At 50.9% G+C, this 19,472-nt stretch overlaps 2 long non-coding RNA genes across 10 annotated transcripts in view; both read left to right on the top strand.

Annotated features, from left to right (window-relative positions):
- The window catches only part of LOC112652435 (uncharacterized), a 50,919-nt gene extending 38,550 nt beyond the window's left edge, over positions 1 to 12,369 (top strand). For 6 of the 9 annotated variants that reach the window (XR_007403856.1, XR_007403855.1, XR_004807139.2 and 3 more), the window contains 2 exons: positions 2,897 to 5,095; positions 5,234 to 6,578. This is a non-coding gene — a long non-coding RNA (uncharacterized LOC112652435). Of the gene's footprint in view, positions 1 to 2,896; positions 5,153 to 5,233; positions 6,579 to 7,327 lie in introns of those variants that run through there. The other 3 variants (XR_007403854.1, XR_007403857.1, XR_007403853.1) reach the window with 3 other exon arrangements.
- Positions 12,370 to 13,943: 1,574 nt separating this feature from the next.
- Positions 13,944 to 19,472, top strand: part of LOC112652458 (uncharacterized) — a 62,876-nt gene continuing 57,347 nt past the window's right edge. The window contains exon 1 of the long non-coding RNA XR_003131470.3: positions 13,944 to 14,126. This is a non-coding gene — a long non-coding RNA (uncharacterized LOC112652458). The remainder of the gene's footprint in view (positions 14,127 to 19,472) is intronic.

Genomic DNA, 19,472 nt, shown 5'->3' with positions numbered 1-19,472 from the left:
TGCTGGTCCAGGAGTTCTGTGATCTCGCAACTGCTGGGGCTCCAGCGCTTCTGTCATGTTGGAGTGTTCCACCAGGGGAACCCTAAAAAGGACCACCCCCCATCCATTCTGAGCTGCCTGGAGTGGGGACCTTGCCTGGCTCAGCTCTGATATGCCCATAACCATCTGCATGACAGTTTCTTTGTGCAGATTTGTTCAGTAAATTGCCTTGTGTACTATGGTGCATCGTCTGAAAGATCACCATTAATGCAAAGGTCTTGCTAGGTTTCAAAGATGTTCCCATGGGTCCCTAGCCTGTAGGATGATAGCAGATATGAAAACCGGTGAGGGCAGATGATGGAGCTGTTGGGAAAATCCCAGAGTTAGAGGGAAGACATTTGCCTGATAACTGCTCCAGTCTGTAGGAAGTCAGGAAAAACCTTTCTGCTTCTTCTTCTTTTTTTTTTTTTGGCTTGCCTTTCTCTTTTTTCTTCTGGCAAGTGGCAGTTGATTCAGGCTATGTTTCCAATTAGGACATATGGTAGAATTAACGAATCTCTTCCACCGTACGTTGCAGGCCATATTTAGTATGGAGAGGATGTGAAGTTTTCCTTGGTGATAATAATGCCAGCAGCTGTCATCCTTCAAGCATCTACTCGGTGTCAGATTGTGGCATGCATTGTCTCATTTTATCTTCATTGAGGATAGGTGAGGGTAGGTGTCACTATCCAGTGTTACCTATTCTGAGTGGGGGTTTTGGAAATTCCTTTATTCATGTTGGGGATAGAAAGGAACTGGGTCCTCTCAGTTGCTCTGAACTCAGGCTGTGGATGAGGCCTGTGTGAGCAGTGGGTGCTATCAAGGAAGATCATGGAGGGATGAGGATAGGAGGGCCAGTACTTCAGGGAATAGAAACCCCAGCCAGGTGGTGGAAGGGGAGGTGGGCGGGGGTGGGGGTGACTGGGGGACGGGCACTGAGGGGGGCACTTGATGGGATGAGCACTGGATGTTATTCTATATGTTGGCAAATTGAACACCAATAAAAAATAAATTTATTAAAAAAAATAAAATCAATTCTCAGTTAAATGACTACTGGTTAAAAAAAAAAATAGAAAAAGAAAAAAAGAAATCCCAGCCAGTGGGGTGGGTCACAGAAGGGTCAGGATGCTGGCACTGGCCTGACCCCTGGGCAGACCTGTGATTGGGACCTCTAGTGGGACTTGGGGACAGTCATCCTTCTGGAGGCAGAACTTCTATCTTAGGCTGTCCAGCTTTTGGAACCACGGAGCTCCTTTGGAAGTAGAGTTTGAAGAACTGGGCCTGCGTTTTCTCTCATGATCACATTCCTGGGCCTGCATAGAGCATCCATTGGGGCTTGACTCTGTGCAAGGTCCTGGGGAGACAAAAGTAGAAAAGTAGAAGACAAGGAGTGGGTTTGTGTAACCGGGGTCCTGCTGCAGGTGGTCTGAGGCGAGTGGCCCTGAGCTGCTCCACCTGTGGCTTCAGATGGGGCCTCCTGTCCAGACCCCAATTCTTTAGCAGGGAAAGACAGGTTTGAGATAGATGATTTCTAAGAGCTGCCCCTTTATGATATGGAGGTCACCAATTCAGGTGCTGGGACTGGACAGGCACCCTGAGGTGGGGGGTGGCTGTTGGGGTCCTGCAGACGCAGCACTCAGGCTGGTATCACGTGAGTTCCCTGGTCTTCCAATTTTTCAAGAGAAACCAGAATTTAGATTTTGTGTGGTAACTCCTGGGTTTTCAAAACTGGTAACCAATTAAAAAAACAACAACACTCAAGGCTAAACAAGGCCTCTTTGCTGGTGGGATGTCCCATGGGAACCTCTGGCATGTCTGGGCTGAGGTTTGAGTTCGTGGATTATGAGACCAGATCTCTACAAGGAGAGAGGAGGTATCAGCATCTGAATTGACACTGCCCCTTCCACCCGTGCACTCTGTCTCCTTCCTTCAATGCTGCTTCCCAGCTCCTGGCACAGACTTGGTGCCTGGTGGACTGTCAGTAATTTCTGAGGAGGTGATTTCTTTCATACGTCCTCTGTGACTTTCCACCAGGGGTCCATAGCTCTGTGCTTCAGTGTCATGTGTAAAAGCATGTGTGAGTCCATGAGAGTGGTTGCATGTGTGTGTGAGATGTGTTAGTATGTATGAGTGGGTACGACTGGTGTGTATGTATGAGGGTGATTATGTGTCAATGTGAAAATGTGTGAGTGTGAATGTGCATGAGTTATGTGTAATTATGAGTGTGTATATGAGGGAACTTGTGGGTAGGAGCAGGTGTGAGTGTGGGTGAGTGTGCACGAGAGACTAGTAGTAGGAACAGGTTTGAGTGTGGGTAAGTGCAGTGCTGTTTCCTTCAGAGTCTGGGGTTGCTTTGCAAGCTGAGCACTTTTGCTCAGACTCCTGCTGGTTGCTGACAAGAACATAATTGTTCCATGCTGCCCATTCCCTCGGCTCCTGTCCAAGATGTTTTCCCCACAATGAAAGGGACTAAGCACTTTTACCACCTCTGGTGTCAAGTATGGGCCTGGATCCCAGTACCTCTGCCTAGACTGTTGCCCTTGGAGCTCTGCTGGAGAGGCCATGTGGGAGGCCCTGAGACCATGATAGGAGGGACACAGGCCTGGGCATGTGAGTGGGGACCTCCTGGACCAGCCATACTGCCAGCTGAGCACCATGGAGCAGCCCTAGTCAACATCACTCAGAGTAGAAGAATCACCCAGCCAAGTCCTACCTCAATTCCCAACCCACAAAATAGTGAGATATTCTAAAATGGTATTGTGCAAAGCCACTAAATTTTGGGATAGTTTGTAAAACAGCAAGAATAATCAATTCCTTTAATATTTCCCACATGGTAATGTGTCATATTTGGTAAAAGATTTCTTTCATGCTGCTTCAGTTTAGGGAAAACTATGGCAGCAAACTGTGACAATTAAAAGAAGAAGAAGAAGAAAAGAAGAAGAAGAAGAAGCAGCAGCAGCAGCAGCCGCCGCCGCCACCCAAATCTGAGTGAGACCCAGGCTAGCTCATTCATTTGGATTCAGTTCTAATGATGATTACTTATTTCCCCTGTTAGCAGCATCACTGTAACTAAAGTTAGCCTTGGCTCAAAACTCAATGTGTTATTTAAGGGTCCAAAGTAGGCAGCGGGGTGTCTGATGATTGACAACAGGATCTGCTGGAGCTCTGGCTGGCTCTGGGCCTGGCTCCCTTCTCTCTGGCTGCCTCCTGGGTGGCAGCATGGGAGCAGCAGCCCGTGGCCCTGGTGGCGCGCAGCCCATGCAGACGCAAAAAAGCTTTCAGGCAGTTTCCATCCTCAGGCCAGGCCTTCCTTGATGCAGTGAGGCAACGCAAGCCCATCTATGCTTGCTGTTCTGAGCTAAATTGAGTTTCCCCCTTTCACATGTTGAAGTCTGAACTCCTAGCACCTCGGCATGTGACCTTATTTGTGCATCCGGTGTGCCTGGAATCCTTGTGAGAAGAGGAGGTTAGGACATAGATACACACAGGAAAGACGATGTGGAGACACAGGAAGAGGATGGGCATCCATAAGCCAAGGAGACAGGCCTGGGACCCATCTCTCCCTCATGGCCCTCAGATAGAACCCACCCTGCTGACACCTTGACTTTGGACTTCATTGTGACAGGCACAGACTTGTACTGACCTGCATTCCTGGGCATCATGTTTGGTTACCCACTCACTCCCTACCCATCCATGGCCCTGCCCATCTTCTCAAGTCCCTTCCAAGCTTGACCCTACTCCTTCCCAGGATGGCACTCACAGGACTACACGTCACTCATTCCAGTGACTCTTTGTGTTACTCATGGGTTTTTGCCCTTTGTGGTATCATTAATGTGAGGTGGTGGTGGTGGGGTCCCATTAATTGGGACAAGCTGGAGTGACACTCTAGCTGGGTCCTTGGTTCTTCCACTTCTGTGTCTTATGGCCAAGAAATCCCCAGGGTGGGACAACCCAGCAATTCTAAAGCAAAGCTCTGCTACTAACCATTACTGGCCCACCCCCACATTACCTCTGACCTGGTCAGAGCTGCCCAACCTGATCGAGCCCATTTGGACCCACTGGACCCATTTGTCCTTTGTTCCAGCCAGGATCCTCAAGGCACAGTTGTCCTGCACATGAAGGCCAAAGCCAAGGCTGAGGCAGGATGGGGCCAGGCTGCTCTCTGCACCTGTGACCCACCCTGCAGTGGCTAACGGCACCCCAGCAGCCTAGCACACGGGGTTTCCTGCCTCTGCCTCTACTCCTGCAGGCCCCTTTTATGCTGTGCCCTCCACCTCCCACCCCACAAGGGCTCCCTTTGCCTTCCTCCTTCCTTTGGGTCCTGGCTGTCTCCATAGATGTCACAGCAGAGGCCTCTAGTACCTGCCCAGCTGTGTGGGAACAGCTCTCTGCTGATGCCCTGTGCCTGGTGCCATCACAGGTGTGTGGGCTCTGCTGGGCCCTGCTCAGCTCATCCAGGAGCACAGTCCCTTCTGCTGGGCGCCACCATAGGTAGGGTGTGCTTCATGCTCGGGTCACCGCTCAGCTGTGTGTGTTCCCAGCCCTTGATGCCACAGACCCTTGAGGCCAGTGTCCTTATTGCCTGTCACACCTGTGGTGACCCCTTCCCGAGGGCATCCATGGCACTAGGTCAGTGGGGTTAGGGCTGCTCTTCTCCCTCAACTTGAGACAAGTGACCAGAGGAGGACACTTGAACAAGGAACCTATTGGCATCCGACCAGCCACCTGGGCCCCAGAGAAAGCCACTTGAAAGGGCTTGAGCTGGGCCAGTCAGGTTCCAGAAGTGGACACGGAACCAAGAAAACTAACAATCCGTGGTGAGAAAGGGATGGGGGAGGGGCTTCTGTGGTGCTGGCAGCCCACTTGGTGGGAGCGGAGGGGAAGCCAGCAGAGCACAGAGAGGGAGAGCAACCCTGTGGCCAGGGACCGCCTGCCTCAGGGAGGACCCCGCAGCCCATCTGTCAACCCCTCCCAACCCCCCTCCACAGGGCCTGCATGTGCTTGTAGGAAGGGCAACCTGGACCTTTCCCCAAGGTAGCCTTGGTTTTCTCCAAACCAGTAACCAGCTCATCCTCAGGTATTGCTCCTGCACAACTGGTGCGTGGTGGACCAGGGCCAGCCCTCTGCAGAAGGGGTGAGGAGAGGAGGGATAAGGAGCACTGGGGGAGAGCTCAGCCTGGGGAAGTGCCGCTTGCAAGCACCTGTCCCTCTTCAGGCCCAGGAGCAGCTGGGGGAGTCCGCACAGGGGCGTTTTCTGGGCCTCCTCCCAAGATGGAGCCAGCTGTGTGCCAGGTTACAAGACTTAACAAAGGCAGGACTCTGAGCAAGGAGGCCAGGTGAGAATGTATGTGCCCCGGCAGGCTTGGACATGCAGACCACGATTCGTGCCCAAAAAGAGACCCTGAGGCTTTACATGGCCTGAAATCGGCAACCACCTAATGTCCATGTTAGAGGAAAGGCCATGGAAATTACGCAGCAATTCAAATGAATGCCATGCAGCCATTGCAGGGTTTATTAAACATATGAATTAACACCATAAAGTGCTTGCAATATGATGTCGAATATAAAAACCAGGCTATAGAATCATACCCAATCTTTGTAATTTTGCTTTGTTAACAAACAGAAGCTAAGCATAGAGAAGAGCCTGGAAGGAAATATATGAATGTATTTCCAGTGACAGTGATGGTAGTCAACAGTGAGTTTGAGTTTTAAATTTTTTGGTATTTTATGTATTTTCTATTGAGACAAAAGTTATTTAAAAAAATTAAGAGAATGTGAAAAGTAATAGCTTTTCTCTCATACTCTGTTGGTATGAGGTGGGTGTGAATGAATTCATGCTTCGCATCCTATAAACATCCTGATCACGTCGAGGCAGAGCCTGTGCTGGGCTCAGAGGCCAAAAAGGGTGATATGGGGCCCCTGCCCTTGGGAACCCGCTATGTACTGGGGGCAGCTGACCCAAGACCAGGCCTTCCAGCTGTGGTGAAGGGGGGCAGGGGTGGTCAGGGGGTACAGAGAAAGCTTTGCAGAGGAAGAGGCACCAGAAGGGCCTCACCTGAAGGCAAGCCAAAGGTTTCATCATCTTCTTGGGATGGAGGCTCCCATGCGTGTGGTTCTCCTGGTTCCCTGAAGGAAAATGCAGCGAACTGCTGGCTGCTGTGTATTCTCTTTTCTCCTGAGACGGGTCAGCTGGGCCTAGTCCTCACTGGGCAATTCACCAGCTGGGGCCAAGAAGAAAGGCCTCTCTTGTCTCACCTGTGTAACTGGAGTGCTCGCCCACCTGCTGCAGAAGGCTTCCGCCTGGCTTCCAAGGAGGATGCCACGTCATACCAGGCTAGGGGGCAGCATCTCATCCCAGGGCCTGGTGCTGGGGAATCATGGAAAACATAGGAGGATGCTCCGGTCAGGGCTGCAGGGTCAGGGAACACCTGGGGTTAAGAGCTTAGTCCCTGCGCCAACTGCAAGTGTCCAAGGGAAGAGGCTGGCTACTGCTCACGCCTGACACCTATTTCACTGAATGAGTGAAGGGCGAATGAATAAACAGTGTCTGGTCTTTGGCAGATGTTGGTTTTTGCCTAAGGCTGGCCTGCTGAAAGACGCAGTAAATATGGCCTTGGGATGGTGACTCTAACTGCCTAGGGCCATCCCTGCAGTTCTGCCGGGAAGGGTCTCCCCGGGCAGCACTGGGGCGTCTGGTCTCAAACTCTTGAGCAGGAGGCAACGTGAGCAGCACTGGTTCCCAAGGATTAATTCTGGCCTCATAGGTCCCTCTGACCTTCCCCACCCTCACACCTCTGCATGTCTGGGGTCCCCAGGGCTCCAAGGTGCTTGCCGGTGGGGTCTTCCCTTTCCTGCTCCCCTGAGAAGCTGCTCTGTACATAGGGCCCTCGTGAGGGTGCTCAGATCCCAGAGTACACCCCATACTTTCCACAGGCCCACAGAATTCCCAGGGGAGCCTGTATAGGTGAGAGTCTCCTTCCTCCCTGTTCAGGGCTCAGAGCTGGACAGGTGGCACCTGTCTGCTCACCTCGTCCCTTGTGGCCAGGCAGCCCCACCTCAGCCCCAGCCTGGGAGACACAGGTGTAGGTGGTGGTCAATGGGCTGTTCCCCAAATGCCTGGTTTTCCACCTTCTGGCACAGGGCAGGGGAAACTTCCTGGCTCCCCTGCAGTTTGTGGGGAGCGGGGAGGGGCGGGAGGGGGCCCAGTGCCTGATTCTGGCTTAATTGTGTGCAGAAGTGATGAGTGTAACACCCAGGCTGGGCATTTCATTTCTGATGTCAGGCCCTTCTGATTCTTTTCCTCTTTCAGTGACCAGCAGAATTCCAGCTGGTAGCCCTAAAACTCCATTTGGGGCTCAAAACCGCATTCTGTGGCTTTCACAGTGTGAGCAACGCTACAGCTCTCGGGTTTGTAAGTTTCTAAACGTAGACTGTCACCTGTCCCAGCGCAGGCACGACCCTGACTGCAGGAGGCCCTGTAGAAGTCACATCTTGCCTGGAAAGGAGGAGCTACTTCTGCTGAAGGGGCCCTGGTGACTTCTCTTGTTGAACCTTTTCCTTTTACAGAAGGGGAGACTGAGGCAGGAGATGGAAGGACAGCGTTTTAGGCCACAGACTGTTGGCGGTACAACTGGCACCGGGTCTAGGCATGTAGTGTTGGCACGCCCTCACCCCTTATTTTTTGCTGAATCATGTTGCCTCTGGAGTGGGTTTGTGGAAATGCTTCCAAAGCAGAACAGAAAAATGAATGGCCTGACTTTGGGGTGAGGGAGAGTTAATAAAGTAAAAAGAATTCTCGTTGAACACTCATTATTAAAGTTAGCCTGAGGCCAAGAGGGTGTGTGCAGCTGTTGTCACACAGGCTGCAGGCTTCCTGGCAGGAGGGACAGCCGGGTGAGGCCAGGACAGTTTTGCACCATGTGGAGAGCACAGACAGGCCAGTGAGGAGGGGAGACAGCAGACTCCAGGGGCCTGGCAGCCTGGAGGGATGGGTGAGGGGCTGCCTTGCTCACAGTGTGCCTTGGCTCGGCCCTCCCTGGACAGCCCCCGGCACTGCATCCAGGAGGCTGTACCAGTCCTGTTTGAGAGGAGGCTTGCAGAGGTTAGGTGACTTGTCCAGGCTGCACAGCTTGTGGGTGGCAGAGCTGGAGTTTGACACTGGGTGCTGTGGCCCTAGGATCTGTGCATTCTCAGGGTCAGCCCATGGTGCTGCTGCAGAAAGCCTGGTTTAGCATCCAGGTTTTGCCACATTTGGGCACTGCTTTGCTTCTCTGAGCCTCTTTCCTTGCCTGCCTGTCAGGTGGAGGTACTCCCACTAGTTTTGCAAATGATGTGTGGGAATGCCAGGCACTGCCCAGAGTATGGTAGGCCCACCCTTGATGTAATTTCAGAGGCTCTAGGCTGGGGCAGTGCAGTTACTGGGTTCCTTGGAGGTTTCTCAAAAGCACAGACTGTCCTAGAGATCAAGTACTTCTACCCAAGGGACCTGTGCGGGTGCCTGCACCCAGCACTTTCCCCAGAAAAGAAGCCTGTTTTCCCCGAGGCTCTGTGGGCAGTTTGGAGAAAGGAACAGCCCCTTCTGGGAAGGAAGGAAGAGAGGGTGGTGGGAAGAGCAGCTGGGGCCTGAGCACAGAGGTCAGGTGAGGGGAGCAGATGATGCCGGGAAGAGCATATTGACTTCCTCCTTTTAAAAATGGACTCAAGTGCAATCATTTATAATGTGCTCTCCCCACTGCTGATAATACCCATTTCCATCACTGTCGGGGAAATGGATTTGCAGCACTCTCAGAAAAAGAAAACACATTGCTTGAGATGTGCGAAGAGAGCTTGGTTCCATTCCCAATTCTTTCTGGATAGCCTGCTGGTGGCTGTCTGGGGACAGAGGGCAGTGGGCTGTGCTGGCAGGGGCTGCTTCCAGGAGGAGGGCTGCATTGAGAACTGTGGCCATACCATATGGTCAGCCCATGGTGGGCAGGGCCTCCGAGGGGGTATGGATGGAGCTTGGGGGTCAGGAAGCCACCTGGGAGAGGCAGCATCTGAGCTGAGTCTCAGAAGCAGGAGTGGCCATGCAGAGCATTTTCTGTGGAGAGATACCATCCCCAATGCCTAGGACAAGAGGCTCCTAGCAGGGAACCAGGGGAAGCCTCATGTGCCGGGGACCCAAAGGGTGAAGGTGGGAAATGGGGTGGCTGGCCAGGTGGGCAGGGATGGTCCTTTCCTTGCTGCCACTCTTCAGGGGCTGCAGCAGTCCAGTGTGGATCAGAACACCTTGGGAGACCAGAGTGGGTGTCTATGTGTAGCCCTTGCTGATCAACCCAACATGCTAATCCTGGGCCTGGAGCTGGTCAGAGGGAGACTGACTCGGGGGGTCACTCTTCTGTTTTCCCTAGGTTTGGCCTGAGGTGGTGGGGGCAGTAGTCAGACACCAGGCTTAGGCAGCCATGGCCCCAGAGCCCATCCCCTGCCTAGCCACTGTTTCTCCTGCCAGCAGGGGTCAGGAGATGCCACATCAAAGGAGTGTCTTGGTGTCCGTTAGTTCATTCACTCATTTATTCATTCATCCTCCAGAAGGTCTGCCAGGTAAGCCCGTGGTGAGCTGGACTCCCAGCATTAAGGATGGCATGTGGACAGAGACAGGCTTTGGAACCAGCCAGACCTACAATCAAGTCATACACACTAGCGAGTGACTTTAGAAAGCCATCTGAGATCTCTGAGCCTCAGTTTTCTCAACAGCAAGATGGTATTAACCTTGTTTAATGGTTATGGGTGACTCTAAAAGTCGCTGGCAAGTGCCAGGCCATCATCTGGCCACAAGGAGCTCCACAGGGTGTCCTCCATTTCCCTAGACACAGTGGGAAGGCTGAGCCTCAGGGCCTTGGCACATGCTATGTCCTTGCCTGGAGCAATCTTATTTCCTGACGCCCTGGGGTCAGCTCCTAGATTCCCTTCAGATGCTTGCTTAGCTGTCACCTGCTCTCCTCGCTCTCTTCCTGGTCCTGTGCACATTGCCGTCTGGTGTACTTATGAACCTCATGAGGGCTGGGGTTTGTTTGTTCCCTGGGTCTCCTCTATACCTGGAACAGTGCCTGGAACATCGCAAGGGGTGAAGGGACATTGTGCAAGGGCACAAGCACGCTGCTTGCTACCCCCAGAGCCACAGAAACAAGGGCCCAGTGTCTTACTGGCAGGGGCTCTGCTAATCTTTCTGAGCCTCAGTGATGTGAGCACAGAAAGCACTGGGCTTTGAATCAGACAGAGGTGGTTTGTCTGTGTGTGTGTGTGTGTGTGCGTGTGTGTGTGTGTGTGTGTGTGTGTTGGGGGAGGGGTGCAGTGTACTCTAGGTCTCAAATGAATGAGGCTCTATCCCTTGGTCCGAGGGAATATAAGGCCTAAGTGAGGCAAACCCTCCAGGATGACACCAAGCCCAGGCTCAGGCAGTGACTTTCCAGGAAGGGATGCCCTGGGAACCTCAGAGGGGAGCTTGGTGGCAGCTCTGCTGGGGAGGGCTCCTCCTTCACCCCAGTTTATGTCCATGAGACCTGGGCTCCTTACCGATGTTGTCCTGGGGATCCTGAGAGCTGTTCTCCCCTGGACATTACAGGGGACACACAGGTGAAAGAGGGCACCTCCCTTCTAATGGAGGTGAGGTACAAAGGGACAGAATCAGGACCCCGCCCCCACCCCCTCTGAGCACACTTAGCCCTCCCCTCGATGATGAGCAATATGGTTAAGAATACAAATATCCTGGGAGAGGGGACCAAGCTGGTCTGAATCTCGCCCCCGCTGACATGCTCTGTGACTGTGAACTAATGACTAGGCTCACTGAGCTTCAGTTTCTTCATCTGTGCAATGAGCCTGGTAACTGCACCTGCCTCAAGGGGCTCTTGGGTCAGGAGAGCACTGTTTGCATGCATTGTGCTCATTAACTGTTACTTATTCCTGTTATTACCATAGGGATTCAAATTCATGGTACAGTTTAAATGAGAGGTACTAGAGCTGTTCCTGAGGCCCTTTTGGGAGGGAGAGACCGTGAGAGGAGATCAAGGCCAAGAAAGGAGGGCTGTGGCCCAGGCTACCTCCGTTCACCTTCTCAGGCACCCACTCTGTTTCCATTCTTTGGGAGAGGAAGTTCCCAGAGTTAGCCTGACGGTAGACAGAGGTGGGGGAGTGCAGGGCGTTTTTCTTGGGGTTGCTGAGGCAATGCCACATTTGCCAGGTGTCCATGGTGTGTGTCTGGTTCAAAGCTGGGGCTTCCATCCCCTCCTCTCAGGTACCCAGGCCTCTGGTTTCTGGCTTCCCCCAGACTCCTGGGCAGGGCATCCAGCAGCTCCAAGCTGGGCAGTGACCTGTTTCTGTTTCTTGGCTCAGAGAGCTGTAGTGAAGATTCACTCCCAAGCTGGGCCGGAGGAGAGCATGAAGGAGGGACTGCTGGTGCCTGTCCATAGGACGGAGCCGCCACAGGGCCTGTGCTGAGCAGCACCACGCGTGTGCACACATCTCCTGGAAGGAGCTGGGCCGGCCTTGGAGGGTGAGAAAGGTGGGCTGCATGAGGGAGGTTGGGGAGATGCAGTTGGGAAATGTGGCTTCAATGCTTGGGCCCTGTGGCCCAGCTCATGGCTGCCTCTTCTTCCATTGGACGGTGAATTGGAGAGCCGACAACACGTAGAGAACTTTCCTGACTCAGTTCTGAGGCCCGGAGCCCCTCTGTACACAGGGGTGGTTGTTCCCATTCCCCCAGGGGTCACTGGTGAGGGAAGCCAGTCTTGTTCCTGTATCCTTGAATCATTCTAACAACCCTGTGTCACCCCTCACCCCCGCCTCTCCCATCTTACATGAGAAAGTGGGGGAGGTTGCTTGTGAGCGGTAGATGAGGGCCACAGTCCCGGGCATCCTGCACTTGGAGGCACCGCCAGTGCAGCTCCAGGCTCCAGCAGTGGCTGCAGCTTTTGGAAGGACTGTATTTGGATCTCTGTCCCACCTCTGCTCCCAGCTTAGGCCCCTACCCAAATCCCCGGGCCTCTGCCTTGTGTAAAGAAAGGAGTGCCACAGAGAGCCAGACGTGGGCTCTGGGGAGCCATTTCTAATGGGAAAACATGCCCATTTGCCTAAATGAATCAAATCCATTTCTCTCCCATACATATTTCATGGGCTTCCTCTCTGTGTAATTTAATTATCACTGTTGTTAGTGTTAATGTCCTGGTTGGTGCAGCTCTGCTCCTCAGATCCTTGGAGCCTGATAGTACAGCTGGGCTCCGAGGAGGAGCCAGAGGATGGAACCATCTCTATGGCAACAGGATGCAATAATATTTCCCAGTGATCTATTGCTTTAATCTTGAGGGCTCTGAGTATATTGCCAGCATCAATAAATAAGTCTAAATAACACCCCGGTGAGATTGATATTATTCTATCCATTTTACTGATGAATAAACAGTGACTCATGGGGGTTAAGTGCCTTGCCTGGGGGAAGAAGTGAGAAAGATGCTGATGTGGAAATGTAGGCTGAATACCACCCTGGCTCCTGGGAGCCCCAACATCCCTGCTGGAGGGGCTCCACCCCATGCATGGAAGCCTTCAGGGAGTCGGTGGGACCGTGTTGGCCAAGTGCAAGCACCCTGGATGTGCTCTGTGACTCTCTGGCTGGGTGGGAGCCAGGCTTGCTCTTACAGGCAGCAGGAAGGACCCTGTGGCCCTCAGCATCGCTCCCTTGCCTTCCTACTGCGGGTAGGCCACCCTAAGGGCTCCCATCCTTTGGTCTCTGTATGTTCAACAATACATTTCCCGGAGGAAATAGCCTTTAATCCAACACCAATCTTGATACTCACTGTGAGTTACCAGGATGATTCTTGAGATTGTTTCCACAGTGAAGAAGCAGGAGTGAGCAAGAAGACGGGGTGCCTCCTCTGTGATGAGGGTAAGGCAAATTGTCACATGTCCACCTCTCCAGCAAAGACATGCCAACATAAATTCCCACTTTGTCCACCTGTGGGCTCGACCCACTGCATACATTACTGGGAGGAGACCTCCCTGCTCGTGGTGGCCCTCAGGCTTACTCAACCTGAGGAGGTGGTTCTGTGTCCAACTGTACCATGTGCTTCCTGGCCCTGCCACTACGTGTCACAGGTCCTGTACCACTGTTCTGTAAGGCTGGTGGCTGGGTGCCAGTGCTGCTGCTCTGTGCTCCAGTGCTTCTCTTTCCTCTCTCTGAAGAGCATCACCCTCTGTCCCTGCTGCATCTGCATGGAGGTCAAAGTAGCTGCATCTGGCATCCAGCCTCATGCCCTTGGCCAACATAGCCCTCCTCATGGGCTCTTGCCTACCCATTACCCAGGCTCCTTCATCTGCAATATAAGGATCTTTTTGGGGGTGGGGTGGGGTCAATGGTGCCCTTTTTCCTCTGTGAGCCACAGACAGAGCCACTTAGTCCATCAGATGGGGTCCTAATAATGTAGGATCAAAAGATAAGGGGTCTGTCACCCCATCCCTTTCATTAAGGTGCCTCTTTTGCTCCTGTCCCCTTTCTCTGAAACCAGTTATGTCCACCTAGGGGATTTAGGTGCTTATAGGGCAGGTGGCCCGGGGCAGCTAATTTTGGCTCAGATGCCTGTGGAAGAGGAGGATGTTGGGAGGGAGGAAAGGAGAAAAAAATGGAAGGGAGAGAAGGGAGGAAGAGAAGGAGACTGAGGCAGGAAGAAGCAGGAAGAGACCAGGAGGACTCTGTGAGTGGGAGGAGGGAACCCTGATGCCTAATGACTTTCTTGTTCTGCTCTGCTTCCCTGGAGGCTCTACTGGCAGCCCTGCCCTGAGCTCTGTCAAGTACTTTAGCCTTATTCTGCTTTGTGGCTGGGTAAGAAAGGGTTAAGCCAGCAGGCCTGGATTGTTCAAACCCTGCACATTCCAAACAGAAGCTTGTCTTTAGAGATCTTAGAATATCCTGTCTGGTAAGAGTGTTTTGCCTGCCTGAGACCTGGGGCCATGCTCTACCGGTTTGGCGAGATAAGTTTATCCTGCCAATGTGATTTATAGACGATGCCAGGATCTGAAGCCAGTCACATAAATGCCACAGGCTTGCATGACTGATCCTTAGTAAAAACTCTGGACATAGGGCTCAGGTGAGCTTCCCCAGTTGGGAACTTTGCAGGTATTTCTGTGTTGTTGCTGGGAGGATTGAGTGTGTTCCCTTGTGATATTGTTGGGAGAGGAGCTTGTGTCTAGTTCCTCCTGGGCTTCTTCGGGGTGCTTTTCCTTCTGCTGATTTTTGTCTGCATCCTTTTGCTGTGATGGATCCTACTTGTGAGTATAACAGCAAGTCATCGAGTGTGAGGATGGCCTTGGGGACGTCTGACATGGCACTTACAGTGGCTTATGTGTATTTCTCTCCCTTGTTAATGAAAGAGCCTTGTCTGAGGCAGCCTGGAATGAAAAGGATGTACAGGAAAGGGTCCCAGCAGGGAATGGCTGGCTCATCCTGGTGACTGGGGAGCATAAAGACATAGCAACCATGGGAGCTGCCAGCAGCCTGAGGTGAAGGCCAACCAGAGGCTGGAGAAGCTCTGGTTGTAGGAAAGGGCTTCTCACAGAGGCCATGGTCGCAGGTAGAGGACATGTCCCTGCCCAACGTGGCCTGGTGGAGAGAGAGCTAGAGGACACTGGCTTGGTTCTGATCTGCTTCTGTCTGTCTCAAGGCTCTGGCAAAGTCCTCTCATTGCCCAGATCCAACATGAAGCTCCAGGACAAGTGGGTCTGTAGGGGCACATGGAGGCCATGCCTGCCCTGACTTACACTGCTGGGGAGGGACCAAAGTCGGGGCTATCCTCTGTGGTCCCTGACGGAGGCTGGGGTTAGGCTGCCAAGGGGTCTGCCCTGTGCCTGCTGAGCTTGGCCCAACTACACAGTGGCTGTGGGCGCAGACACCATGATGAGTGCGGGGTGGGGCTAGGGCAGCGTGTGGCTTAGGAGGAAGGGAGGGAAGTGGGGCTGTTTGCTAGTAGGGCGCAGCGTGGGTGGGGGACGCTCAGGTAGCCAGGATGCCTGAGAGGGTGGTACCCTCTCAGGGAGAGGCCATGTAAGGCAGATGGGCTTCAGGATCTCTGAGTGTGGCCACCCTGCCTGCCAGCACACAGCCTTCTCACCAAATCTGCCCCCGCCCCACCTGCAGGGTGCTCAAGGTGGGTGCTGTGGGAATTGGCAGGCCCAGGCATAAAGAATGAATGGAAAAAGACTTGCTAATTAACTTGTTAATTAATGAATGCCATTCCTCTTCCCGCAAAGGATTCAAGGCAATTTACTAGAACTTATATAATACAGTAATTATAAAATAGAGACAGACTTACTGGGCCCGGGACAAAGTAAATAAAAGTGCAGAGTGGGTGCTGGCAGGCTGCCCCATGGCCCTAGCTCACATTTCCTGCCCTGGGCCCCTCGCCTGGACCCACCCTCCCTCCTCAGGTTCTGAGGCATGTTCGGCTTCCAGGGAGTCCTCCTCACTTCTGTACATGACATAGGATTTTACCTCAGGAACACTCTCTGGCCTCCCTGCCTGAACTGGCTGACTAGTGTTGCCATCCCTCAGTTTTCTGTTGTCCCATGTTGTGCCAGGCTCCTATGACTGCAGGCCTGGCCAGGCTTGGTCCCCACCACACGTTTTCACCAGCCCTGGCTTTCATACCGTTTTCTTCTTGGCTAAGTCTGTGAAAAGACAGGTCTGAGCCCACACTCCCTAGGTTGTCCTAGTCCTGGTTACTTCATTACATTTTACCACACTTGACACTGTTGACATCATTGACACTTGCTGTGACTATGTGAGACTAAGTGTATAATGGTACTACCAGCCACTCCAAAACACTTGTGGGGAAGCCTTGGGGCCAGGAGTGGGCCACATGGCCAGGAATGGTCCTGGCCCAGACCTTCCCTGCTGCTGGCTGTGATGCACAAGGGCAAGGAAGGGCAGGGAGAGGTGAAGTCCATCTGGGGAGACTTCCTGTGGCTTGACCTACCTCTCCATGCAGGTGCCTCAGCTACCCACTGAGCTAGCCACTAGCCCTCCACATGAGATCTGAGAGGGAGGCTGTATAGACATCCATGTACAAAGTGAGGGGGTCCAAGAAGATGCCTTCACTGGTTTTGGGTGCAATATCAGATTCCCACTGTTCAAGGAGGAATATGCAAACAAAAAGGGAAGTCATGATATGAATGTGCAACCAGTAAGTAGTCAGGCCTGATTTTATTAAACCATTAAACCATGCACTGAGTTATGTTAATTATCATAAATGATCGCACAAAACAGAAGGAAAATATCTCTAAAAATAATGGAAGATAGAATGTAAAATGGAAAATAATGATTTAAAATAAATAACTCCAGCAATTTATTATATGCTAAAGTGGCACACCAAATCAGCTGGGTAAAGTGGATTCATTTGCCAGCAAATATAGTGAGTGCTCTACCGAGCCCAGATTTTTCACTCCACATGGTTAACTTGGGCCTGGACCTGCCTGGCCTTGGCCATTTGCCTCACCTGCTGGCTGGAATGGTCATCATGATGGCTTTCAGACTTTCTGTGGTACAAATGCCACTACCATGGGCATAAAGCCACTGTGGTGACCCATCTCATCGTGCTGTGTGGGCCTCCCCGGGGCTACACCCCTGAATCCTACCTTCACAGCTCTCTGTCCAGAGGGGCTGCTTGGAGAGGAAGCAGAAGAAGGTAAATCAGTGTTCCAGAGGGTAGATGTTGGCCAGTGAGAGGAGCAAGCAGGTGACAGAGCTGTGCCTCCTCTTTCTATGGCTGCTCTGTGTTCTTTAGCTGTGTTCTATTTGGCTGTAGGCCCACAGGCTTCCCTCCTTCTCTGGCTCACCTCTTTCCCTTACCCTTGCTCCCTGTAAGCATTAACACATACATTTGACCTCAGGCTCTGATTTCTAGAGACCCCTTGATAAAATAAGTACATACTATGTGCCAGGCAGTGTTCTGGGCATCTTGCACATAGCAATGCACAAAACAGAAAAACATCCCTGTCCTCATGGAATTAATATTCTAGAAATGGTAGTGGGCTATGAACGACACTAAACAAATAAGTAAGTTACAGAAAATGTCAGAAACTAGTGAATGTCCCAGGGGTGGGAATGCCAAGGGGAGGAGAAATGGAACAGTTTTATATAACATGTTCCCAAAAGAACTCAACCTTCTAAAGAGGTTGAAATATGAATACAGACCTAAGAAAGCAATGGGGATAAACATATGGGGAAGACTGTTCCAGGTGAAGGGAACAGAGGTGCAAAGTTCCTGTGGCAAGAATCTGCTTGATATGCTGAAGGCTTAGGAAGGAAGCCAGAGGGCTGGAGCAGGATGAGTGAGGAGCAGAATAGAGATCACAAGAGGGCCAGACTGTGTTGGGCCACTGAATCTTGCCAGTGTTAGGGAAAAAAGGGAGATCCATAAGCACTGTTGCATTAGCACAGTGAGAGATGGCGGTGGATTGGACCAGCATTCAACACAGAATCTGATGGCCAGATTATGAATAGAATTTGAGGTGGAGCCAGTAGGCATAAGATTTAGACATGAAAGGAAGAGAGGAAGCAAGCATGACTCTAAGGTACTTGGCCTGAGCCCTGGTAGGGTAGAATTGCCATTAACCATGGTGGTGGAAAGAATAAGCTTTGAGGGGAAAGGTCAGGAATTCAGACTATGTACATTGAATGTGAGATGCAAGTGAAAAGTGTGGATAGATAGTTGGACATTGGAGACTGGAGTTTGGAGGTGGAGATTTGGATTGGAGATTATGTACAGTGCTGCCTGTGTTCTTTTATGTCTTGGTGCTTCTACTTGACATTATGTTTCGGAAAGTCATATGGACTGTAGTTAATTCATTTTGCTATAAGGTATTCCATTGAATGAATATATCTGAGTTCTCTTATCCATTTCACTTTTTATGGTCATATAAATTATGCCCAATACTTGATTAATATGGATATTTCGACTTGATTTTTCTTATATGTATCCACAAGTGCTCACATTCCTCTGGGATATATATCTAGAAGTGGGATTTCTAGGTTATAAGTATATTTTTAATTTTAGTTTTGTATTTTTAGTTATAATTGTATTTTAATTTTACTAGATAAAACAACTGTTTTGAAAATGGTTATATCACTTTGTGCCCCCATTAGTGGTGTCTGAAGTGTCTGAGAGTTCCCATGGTTCCATGATGCTTGTTTGCCAGCATTTTGGGAACATCCATTATGCTCTTACTTTGTGTTTTCCTGTTTTATTTGTGATGCATGTATTACTGTTCCAAAACAAGTCACTAAAAGATACTAGTGATAATAAAAACAGAGAAATTGATTCAAGAATTACAAAACTAGAAGAAAGGAGGAAGGAGGAGTGGAGGAAGTAGAGATGTGACTATTTTCTGTCTTACACTGGATTAGTCAGTGGACATTGCCTGGAGCCAGAGTAACTTACTGGGCCATATGACATGAATGCAAGAAAAACCAGAAGGCCCTTGAAAGTCACACTGGAATTTCCTTTTAAACCTCTTTAATTCTGCTTCTAAGGGGACACAGAGGCTAAAGCTATAAAGGGGCAGAATGTGGTGGGCAGATGGGTTTGATTTTAAGCAGGAGTTAGTTGTATAATTCAATTACCTTAACTTGGTGTCATACTTCTGGATAACTTTCCAAACAGCTTCTGTAGACTTGTTGTCTGAAGCAATAGAAACTGAAAAATCTGCAAACATGCTGATCGTGACCCAGAATTGGAACATAAAGTGCCTAAAGATGTCCTGTGTACAACAGGTGACAGGCCAAGGTGTCACCTTCCTTTGGATGGGCAGACCAGGCTTCAAAGGGCACACAGGGGCTCCTCCCACTGTCTCTGGATGTGCTGTCTCTCCTTTGCTTAGTGACCCATTGGAATTGTATTTCTTTGTAACAATAGCATTTCAGAGTACCATTAGGCCCCTTGGTTGGCAACAGCTCCTTCAACTGCACCCATGGACACACAGAAAATGTTGCAGAAACACAATAATAGTGAAAATATGTAACACAGTTCACTCAGGGCTTTATGCATCAATAGGAGACACTAGTGGTATAATCAGTGGGCTGACATGAAGTTTACATACCAAACTCTGTGCCCTTCATACTAAGATGTCATGTTTTTCCCCAGTGCCCATGGGACACTTACAAAAACATTTCATTCATTAGGCAACAAGCAAGGAAAATTTTCGGTAAATTCCTCTTAATAGAAATTGTGCAGGTCAGTACTTTGACCCAGTGCATTGAAAATGGAGAGTAATAACAAAATAGAAACAAAAAAACCCTCCATCAACATGAAAACTAAACAAACACAAAAACAGTGCAATCATTTCCTGAATAACTTTTGAATCAAGGAGAAATTTGAAACTACATTGTTGAATACTAAGAAAACAGCAATTTGAAAACTCTATGTATCCAGGCCTAGGAA

The sequence above is a fragment of the Canis lupus genome, chromosome 19 (assembly GCF_003254725.2).
Source record: "Canis lupus dingo isolate Sandy chromosome 19, ASM325472v2, whole genome shotgun sequence".
NCBI classification, from domain to species: domain Eukaryota; kingdom Metazoa; phylum Chordata; class Mammalia; order Carnivora; family Canidae; genus Canis; species Canis lupus.
Note: the sequence above shows the minus strand (reverse complement) of the source record. Positions and strands in the feature narration are given on the sequence as shown.